At 44.3% G+C, this 8,770-nt stretch overlaps 1 long non-coding RNA gene across 1 annotated transcript; it reads right to left on the reverse strand.

Annotated features, from left to right (window-relative positions):
- Positions 1–5,304: 5,304 nt before the first annotated feature.
- LOC148123706 (uncharacterized) lies at positions 5,305–6,250 on the reverse strand. Its single transcript, XR_015740581.1, has 3 exons — positions 6,119–6,250; positions 5,456–5,732; positions 5,305–5,364 (listed from the first exon to the last, which is right to left on the reverse strand). It is a non-coding gene; the product is annotated as an uncharacterized LOC148123706 (long non-coding RNA).
- Between the last annotated feature and the right edge of the window lie 2,520 nt (positions 6,251–8,770).

The raw sequence follows: 8,770 nt of genomic DNA on the forward strand, positions 1-8,770 counted from the left end.
CCGATACTGACTTTCTCTTTTTCACTGACGTATCTCTCTCGAGACCGATACTGACTTTTCTCTTTTTCACTGATGATCTCTCTTGATACCGATACTGACTTTTCTCTTTTTCACTGACGATCTCTCTTGGAGACCGATACTGACTTTTCTCTTCTTCACTGATGATCTCTCTTGGTACTGATACTGACTTCTTTTTCACGGATGATCTCTTGGAGACTGATACTGACTTTTCTCTTTTTCTTATGAAGATCTCTCTTGAGACCGATACTGACTTTTCTCTTTTCACCGATGATCTCTCTTGAGACCGATACTGACTTTTCTTTTTCACCCGAAGATCTCTTGAGACCGATACTGACTTTTCTCTCTTTTTTCACTAGATGATCTCTCTTGAGACCGATACTGACTTTTCTCCTTTTCACTGACGATCTCTTTATACCGACCTTTTCTTTTTCACTGACAATCTCTCTGAGACCGACATACTGACTTTCTTTTTTACTGATGATCTCTCTTGATATCGATACTGACTTTTCTCTTTTTCACCGATGATCTCTCTTGAGACCGATACTGACTTTTCTCTTTTCACTGAGGATCTCTCGAGACCGATACTGACTTTTTCTCTTTTTCACTGATGATGATCTCTCTTGAGACCGATACTGACTTTCTCACACTTTTTCACTGATGATCTCTCTTGAGACCGAGCATTGACTTTTTAAACCGGTAAGAAGTCTTTATAACTGGATATTTCTGGGCTGTTAAAAATGATAACGTATGACATGGACTGTTTATTGGACTGTGCTATTTCGTCAAGTAAAACATCAAGACAACTTGTTTAGCTCTGTGTGGCTGTATATTTCTTCATAACTATGTGTGGCTATATATTTATTCATAACTCTGTGTGGCTGTATATTTATTCATAACTCTGTGTGGCTGTATATTTATTCATAACAGTTTACTCATAAACTGTTTCGTATGTGGTATCCTTTTTATACAAGGGTTACTCTGCACACATCCTAACGCAACTGGTCGTTTTAGCAACCGTTGGGCAGTGGGGGGGAAATGAACGCTTTTTCACTCTCAACACACAATCCTTTGCGGCATCCCCGCCGCTTAGTAACGAAGAATTGCAAAACGGGGCAAAATTTACTTCACTCCAGCAAAGAGACATTTGGGTAGAGGGCAGCGTCGTAGTCTCCGGCCCCTTCTGAACCCCGACTCTGGCGACTACTCACCCGGACGGAGTCCGTGTGCAGGGGCTGACCCTTGGCAGGAGGAGGGGAAGCTGGCAGAAAAAAGGAAGGAAGAAAGGAAGGAAAGGAAAGGAAGGAAGGAAGGAAGGAAGGAAAGGAAAGAACGGAAGGAAGGGAAAGGAGGAAGGAAGGAAGGAAGGAAGGAAGGAAGGAAGGAAGGAAGGAAGGAAGGAAGGTGGGAGGAAGGAAGGAGGCAGGGAGGAAGGAGGGAGGGAGGGTCAGCCTCCTTCTCCTCCTCCTCCCTCAGCAGGCACGATCCCACCAAAGCGGCTTCCGGAGTCCGGGATGGCCGGAGAAGAAAGCGGTTTGGCTTGGGGTTGCCCTCAAACCAAGGACCAAGCCCAGCTGCCCGACGCCCGTCAATGGAACGTTCTGGAAAAGAGGAGGAGGAGGGAGGGTTAAAAGGGCAGGCGGGACGAAGGTGGGCCAAAGACTCCCACCCCTGCCTTATAGAAGCCTGGAGAGAACCGAAGGGGACACACACACACACCCCAGTGCCATTTATCGAGAGCAGCCACGGAACGTGGCCCCGGGAAGACGCAACAAGCAACGCGCGACGCTCAATGGGCCCCTAGCCAAGGCGGTTAGATGCCACGTCTCTCCTTTGCCGGGCGTGCCCCATCAAAGCAAAAGCATCGAGAACCCCGGTGGGGAAGGCGTCAGACGGAGACCGGGAGTTCTAGTTCCATCTTGGGCGTGAAAAGGAAGACAACTTTGCAAAGTGGGCTAGCGTGAGGGAAAGGGACCGGGCCAATGTCACCTAGACGGCTTAAGGCGGGACTAGAACTCGCTGTCTCCCGTGATTGGCCCAAAGTCACCCAGTTGGCTTTCAACAGCTAAGACGGGACTAGAACTCACCGTCTCCCGGTGATTGGCCCAAAGTCACCCAGTTGGCTTTCACGGCTAAGGCGGGACTACAACTCACCGCCTCCCGGTGATTGGCCCAAAAGTCACTCAGTTGGCTTTCACAACTAAGGCGGGACTAGAACTCTCCGTCTCCCAGTGATTGGCCCAAAGTCACCCAGTTGGCTTTCACAACTAAGGCGGGACTAGAACTCACCGTCTCCCAGTGATTGGCCCAAAGTCACCCAGTTGGCTTTCAACAGCAAAGGCGGGACTAGAACTCACTGTCTCCCGGTGATTGGCCCAAAAGTCACTCAGTTGGCTTTCACAACTAAATGGAAGAACTCACCGTCTCCCAGTGATTGGCCCAAAAGTCACTCAGTTGGCTTTCACAGCTAAGGCGTGACTAGAACTCACCGTCTCCCAGTGATTGGCCCAAAGTCACCCAGTTGGCTTTCACGGCTAAGGCGGGACTACAACTCACCGTCTCCCGGTGATTGGCCCAAAGTCACCCAGTTGGCTTTCAACAGCAAAGGCGGGACTAGAACTCACTGTCTCCCGGTGATTAGCCCAAAGTCACCCAGTTGGCTTTGACAGCTAAAACAGGACTACAACTCACTGTCTCCGGTGATTGGCCCAAAAGTCAACCAGTTGGCTTCCACAGCTAAGGCAGGACTAGAACTCACCGTCTCCCGGTGATTGGCCCAAAGTCACCCAGTTGGCTTTGACAGCTAAGGCGGGACTAGAAGTCACCGTCTCCCGGTGATTGGCCCAAAGTCACCCAGTTGGCTTTGACAGCTGAGCGGCGGGACTAGAAGTCAACGTCTCCCGGTGATTGGCCCAAAGTCACCCAGTTGGCTTTGACAGCTAAGGCGGGACTAGAAGTCAACGTCTCCCGGTGATTGGCCCAAAGTCACCCAGTTGGCTTTGACAGCTAAGGCGGGACTAGAATTCACCGTCTCCGGTGATTGGCCCAAAGTCACCCAGTTGGCTTTCACGGCTAAGGCGGGACTAGAACTCACCGTCTCCCGGTGATTGGCCCAAAGTCACCCAGTTGGCTTTCACGGCTAAGGCGGGACTAGAACTCACCGTCTCCCGGTGATTGGCCCAAAGTCACCCAGTTGGCTTTCACGGCTAAGGCGGGACTACAACTCACCGTCTCCGGTGATTGGCCCAAAGTCACCCAGTTGGCTTTCACGGCTAAGGCGGGACTACAACTCACCGTCTCCCGGTGATTGGCCCAAAGTCACCCAGTTGGCTTTCACGGCTAAGGCGGGACTACAACTCACCGTCTCCCGGTGATTGGCCCAAAGTCACCCAGTTGGCTTTCAACAGCAAAGGCGGGACTAGAACTCACTGTCTCCCCGGTGATTAGCCCAAAGTCACCCAGTTGGCTTTGACAGCTAAGGCAGGACTACAACTCACTGTCTCCCGGTGATTGGCCCAAAAGTCAACCAGTTGGCTTCCACAGCTAAGGCAGGACTAGAACTCACCGTCTCCCCGGTGATTGGCCCAAAGTCACCCAGTTGGCTTTGACAGCTAAGGCGGGACTAGAACTCACCGTCTCCCGGTGATTGGCCCAAAGTCACCCAGTTGGCTTTGACAGCTAAGGCGGACTAGAAGTCAACGCCTCCCGGGTGATCGCCCAAAGTCACCCAGTTGGCTTTGACAGCTAAGGCGGGACTAGAATTCACCGTCTCCTGGTGATTGGCCCAAAGTCACCCAGTTGGCTTTCACAGCTAAGGCGGGACTAGAACTCACCGTCTCCCGGTGATTGGCCCAAAGTCACCCAGTTGGCTTTCACAGCTAAGGCGGGACTAGAACTCACCGTCTCCCGGTGATTGGCCCAAAGTTACCCAGTTGGCTTTCAACAGCAAAGGCGGGACTAGAACTCACTGTCTCCCGGTGATTGGCCCAAAGTCACCCAGTTGGCTTTCGACAGCTAAGGCGGGACTAGAACTCACCATCTCCCGGTGATTGGCCCAAAGTCACCCAGTTGGCTTCCACAGCTAAGGCGGGACTAGTACTCATTGTCTCCCGGTGATTGGCCAAAAGCCACCCAGTTAGCTTTCAACAGCAAAGGCGGGACTCGCCGTCTCCCGGTGATTGGCCCAAAGTCACCCAGAGTAGACAATTATTTAACTGAAATACTATAGTTTCTTGCTTGAGCAAGGTGGTTGGACTGGATGATCTCCCAGGCCCCTTCCAACGACTCTTTGCTATTCAGGGGCTGCGGTGGCGCAGTGCTTGGAACAGCACCACTGCCGGTTAACTCTGCCCGCTGCCCAGCGGTTCGATCCTGACCTGCGTGAGATTAACTCAGCCTTCCCTCCTTCCGAGCTCAGAACCAGGGAGCCCAGAGGCCTCAGCTGCCACCTTGTTCGTCCTCCTAACCTCTACCCACCTGTTCTGACCCAAACCTGGTTCCCCGAGAGCAAAGACAAGACAACGGTACCAGCCCCACCTTCGAATCTTTCATTGACTAATCCTGTTCCTTCACGGATTTAAAAAAAAAAAAGGCTGCTTCCAACTAATAAAGACTAAATCACTCGCCAAGTTTCTGCAAGGCGGCCAAGAACATCAGATAAAGTTCCTAAACGATAAATTCAAGAGTCTCCAAACCGCCAACCAAGATATTCCGAACTTCCACAAGGCTTGAAGGTAAGAACTTTTTGCTTCCTGCAAAGAACTCCGGTCTCTCAGGCTGGCTTTTATCCCTTTTTATACTAGAATGTCCACGAGGCTGAGTTTCAAAGCGTCTTTGCTTCCTACCTACCTATCTAGTATTCTATCTATCTATATACATCTATCTATGTATCCATCTATCTATTCTTTCTATTCTATTTTCTATCAATCTATCTGCCTGCCTGCCTGCCTATCATCTATCTATCTATCTATCTATCTATCTATCTATCTATCTATCTATCTCCATCCATGTATTTCTGGAGTAGGACGTCCTAAGAGGTCCAGGCTGTGCAATAGAGCAGAGGGGGTATCCAACGGACAACTTTTAAGCCTTGGGGACTTCAACTCCCAGAATTGCCCAGCCAGCTAGGCTGCCTGGGGAATTCTGGGAGCTGAAGTCCACAGGTCTTAAAGCTGGCAACGGTGAGAAATCCTAGAGTGGAATCCTTCTCTGTTCTCTATTCCTATTCTATCTATTCTCTAGTCTAATTCAAATTCTTATTCTATCTATCTATTCAATTCTTACTCTATTCCTATTCTATGTCTTCTCTATTCTAATTCTATCTATCTATTCAATTCTTATTCAATTCTTATGCTATTCTATATATTCTCTATTCTATTCCTATTCTATGTATTCTCTAGTCTAATTCAAATTCTTATTCTATCTATTCAATTCTTACTCTATTCCTATTCTATTCTGTATATTCTCTATTCTATTCCTATTCTATTCTATGTATTCTCTAGTCTAATTCTTATTCTATCTATTCAATTCTTATTCTATTCCTATTCTATTCTATGTATTCTCTAGTCTAATTCAAATTCTTATTCTATCTATCTATTCAATTCTTATTCTATTCCTATTCTATTCTGTATATTCTCTATTCTATTCCTATTCTATTCTATGTATTCTCTATTCTAATTCAAATTCTTATTCTATCTATCTATTCAATTCTTATTCTATTCCTATTCTATTCTGTATGTTCTCTATTCTATTCCTATTCTATTCTATGTATTCTCTAGTCTAATTCAAATTCTTATTCTATCTACCTATTCAATTCTTATTTTATTCCTATTCTGTATATTCTCTATTCCTATTCCTATTCTATGTATTCTCTATAATTAAAATTCTTATTCTATCTATTCAATTCTTACTCTATTCCTATTCTATTCTGTATATTCTCTATTCTATTCCTATTCTATTCTATGTATTCTCTAGTCTAATTCAAATTCTTATTCTATCTATTCAATTCTTATTCTATTCCTATTCTATTCCGTATATTCTCTATTCCTATTCTATGTATTCTCTAGTCTAATTCAAATTCTTATTCTATCTATCTATCTACCTATCTATCTATCTATCTATCTATCTATCTATCTATTCAATTCTTATTCTATTCCTATTCTATTCTGTATATTCTCTATTCTATTCCTATTCTATTATATGTATTCTCTAGTCTAATTCAAATTCTTATTCTATCTATTCAATTCTTATTCTATTCCGTATATTCTCTATTCCTATTCTATGTATTCTCTCGTCCAATTCAAATTCTTATTCTACCTATTCAATTCTTCTTCTATTCCTATTCTATTCTGTATATGCTCTATTCCTATTCTATGTCTTCTCTAGTCTAATTCAAATTCTTTATCTATCTATCTATCTATCTATCTATCTATCTATCTATCTATCTATTCCATTCTTCTTCTATTCCTATTCGATTCTGTATATTCTCTATTCTATTCCTATTCTATGTCTTCTCTAGTCTAATTCAAATTCTTATTCTATCTATCTATCTATCTATCTATCTATCTATCTATCTATCTATCTATCTATTGAATTCTTATTCCTATTCCTATTCCTATTCGATTCTGTATATTCTCTATTCTATTCCTATTCTATTCTCAAATGGTTTTACTGGAAAGCAGTTAAGTAAGGAAATCATCCGATCTGATCAGTAAATCTACAATATAAGCAAGCAAGAAGCTGTTGGCTTTTTTTTTTTCTCTTTTAATCCAAAATTAAAGATATTGACTAGCCTAACAATACAATAGAAAGGCAAACAAGCGAAGGGATTATTCTGAGATTCATCGGACGCCGTCGCCGTGGACTGAAATTTGGAAACGGCGCTCAAAGTCTGGGGCTTGTGGCATCTACACCCCCCCCCAAAAAAAACCAAGGTCCCACTTTGTGACGGTTTTATTTGGCATTATTTTATACATGGAAGATGCCGGACAAAGTCCTGAACTTAAGGAAAAATCACGGACTTCTGGCTGACAGAAAAAGGCCTCTGCCATTCTCCAATCGAGAGAGAGAGTCCTCAACTTTTGAGCACGACCTTTCCGTTGTTAAACAAGTCAAGTTGGGAGTTCCCCCTCCGCCGGGGCGACGTCGCAAAAAGGGATGCAGGGAAAAAAACTTTGCGTCGTCAAGACGAAACCGGAAGGGGGATCCACCTGACCCTGCTGCGAGCGGTCGTAAAGCGGGAGAAACGGTCGGCCGAGTCCCGTTCTCACGGCGCCGTGCCTGAAACCTCCCAAACGCCGCTAAAACGAACGGGCCATAACTTGAGGACTGCCTCCGCCCCACCGCCGGTATGCCAGGAGCTTCTCTTAACGCCCGTAGGCTGAAAACAGCCCCCACCAACGGCCAAGGGGAGACCGAGGGGCAAAGGGAGAGCACAGAACCGTACGACGGGAGGGCACCTCGGAGGTCTTCTAGTCCAACCCCCCGCGCACGCGCACGCACCCCGCTGAATTTCAAGAGAGCCCACGCCAATCCGCAGCCTTCCCCGGGGAGCCGAATAGAATAGAATCAACCGAGTGGGAAAGGGACCCTGGAGGTCTTCTAGTCCAGCCCCCCTAAGCCGGAACCGCTACACCACTTCGGACCAAAGAGTTCTCCAACCTCTTCCTTAAAAAACTTCCCGTGTTGGACCAACCACAACTTCTGGGGGGGGTGGGGTGCGGGTGCGAGGGGTTCCCCGGAGGAATCGCTCTAACGGTCGGGGAGAGTCGCCTCTCTCCCCTGGGTTCGTTTCCAGCCTTCGCTTCCTAGGAGAGGAGAGGAGAGAGAAGGGAAGAGAATATAGAATATGGAAGAGAATATAGAATATAGAACAGAGTACAGTAGAGTAGAATAGAATAGGATAGGATAGAATAGAATCAGAATAGAGTAGAAAATAGAATAGAACATAGAATAGAATAGAACAGAATAGAATAGAATAGAATAGAATAGAATAGAATAGAATAGAATAGAATAGAATAGAATAGAATATAGAATAGAATATAGAATAGAATATAGAATATAAAATAGAATAGAATAGGATAGGATAGAATAGAATAGAATCAGAACAGAGTAGAGAATAGAATAGAATAGAATATAGGATAGGATAGGATAGGATAGGATAGGATAGGATAGGATAGAATAGAACAGAACAGAATATAGAAGGGAATATAGAATATGATATGGAATGGAATAGAATAGAATAGAAAATAGAATAGAACATAGAATAGAATAGAATAGAATAGAATAGAATAGAATATAAAATAGAATAGAATAGGATAGGATAGAATAGAATCAGAACAGAGTAGAGAATAGAATAGAATAGAATATAAAATAGAATAGGATAGGATAGGATAGAATAGAATCAGAACAGAGTAGAGAGAATAGAATAGAATAGAATAGAATAGAATAGAATATAGGATAGGATAGGATAGGATAGGATAGGATAGGATAGGATAGAATAGAACAGAACAGAATATAGAAGGGAATATAGAATATGATATGGAATGGAATGGAATGGAATAGAATAGAATATAGAATAGGATAGGATAGAATAGAATAGAATAGAATAGGAGTAGAAAATAGAATAGAATAGAATATAGAAGAGAATAGGATAGGATAGGATAGGATAGGATAGGATAGGATAGGATAGGACAGAATATAGAATATAATAGAATATAAAATAGGATAGAATAGGATAGAATAGAATAGAATC

Source organism: Pseudonaja textilis, unplaced genomic scaffold (genome assembly GCF_049901715.1).
Source record: "Pseudonaja textilis isolate UNSWEBS1 unplaced genomic scaffold, rPseTex1.2 PTEXSCF23, whole genome shotgun sequence".
In the NCBI taxonomy this organism is placed as follows: Eukaryota; Metazoa; Chordata; class Lepidosauria; order Squamata; family Elapidae; genus Pseudonaja; species Pseudonaja textilis.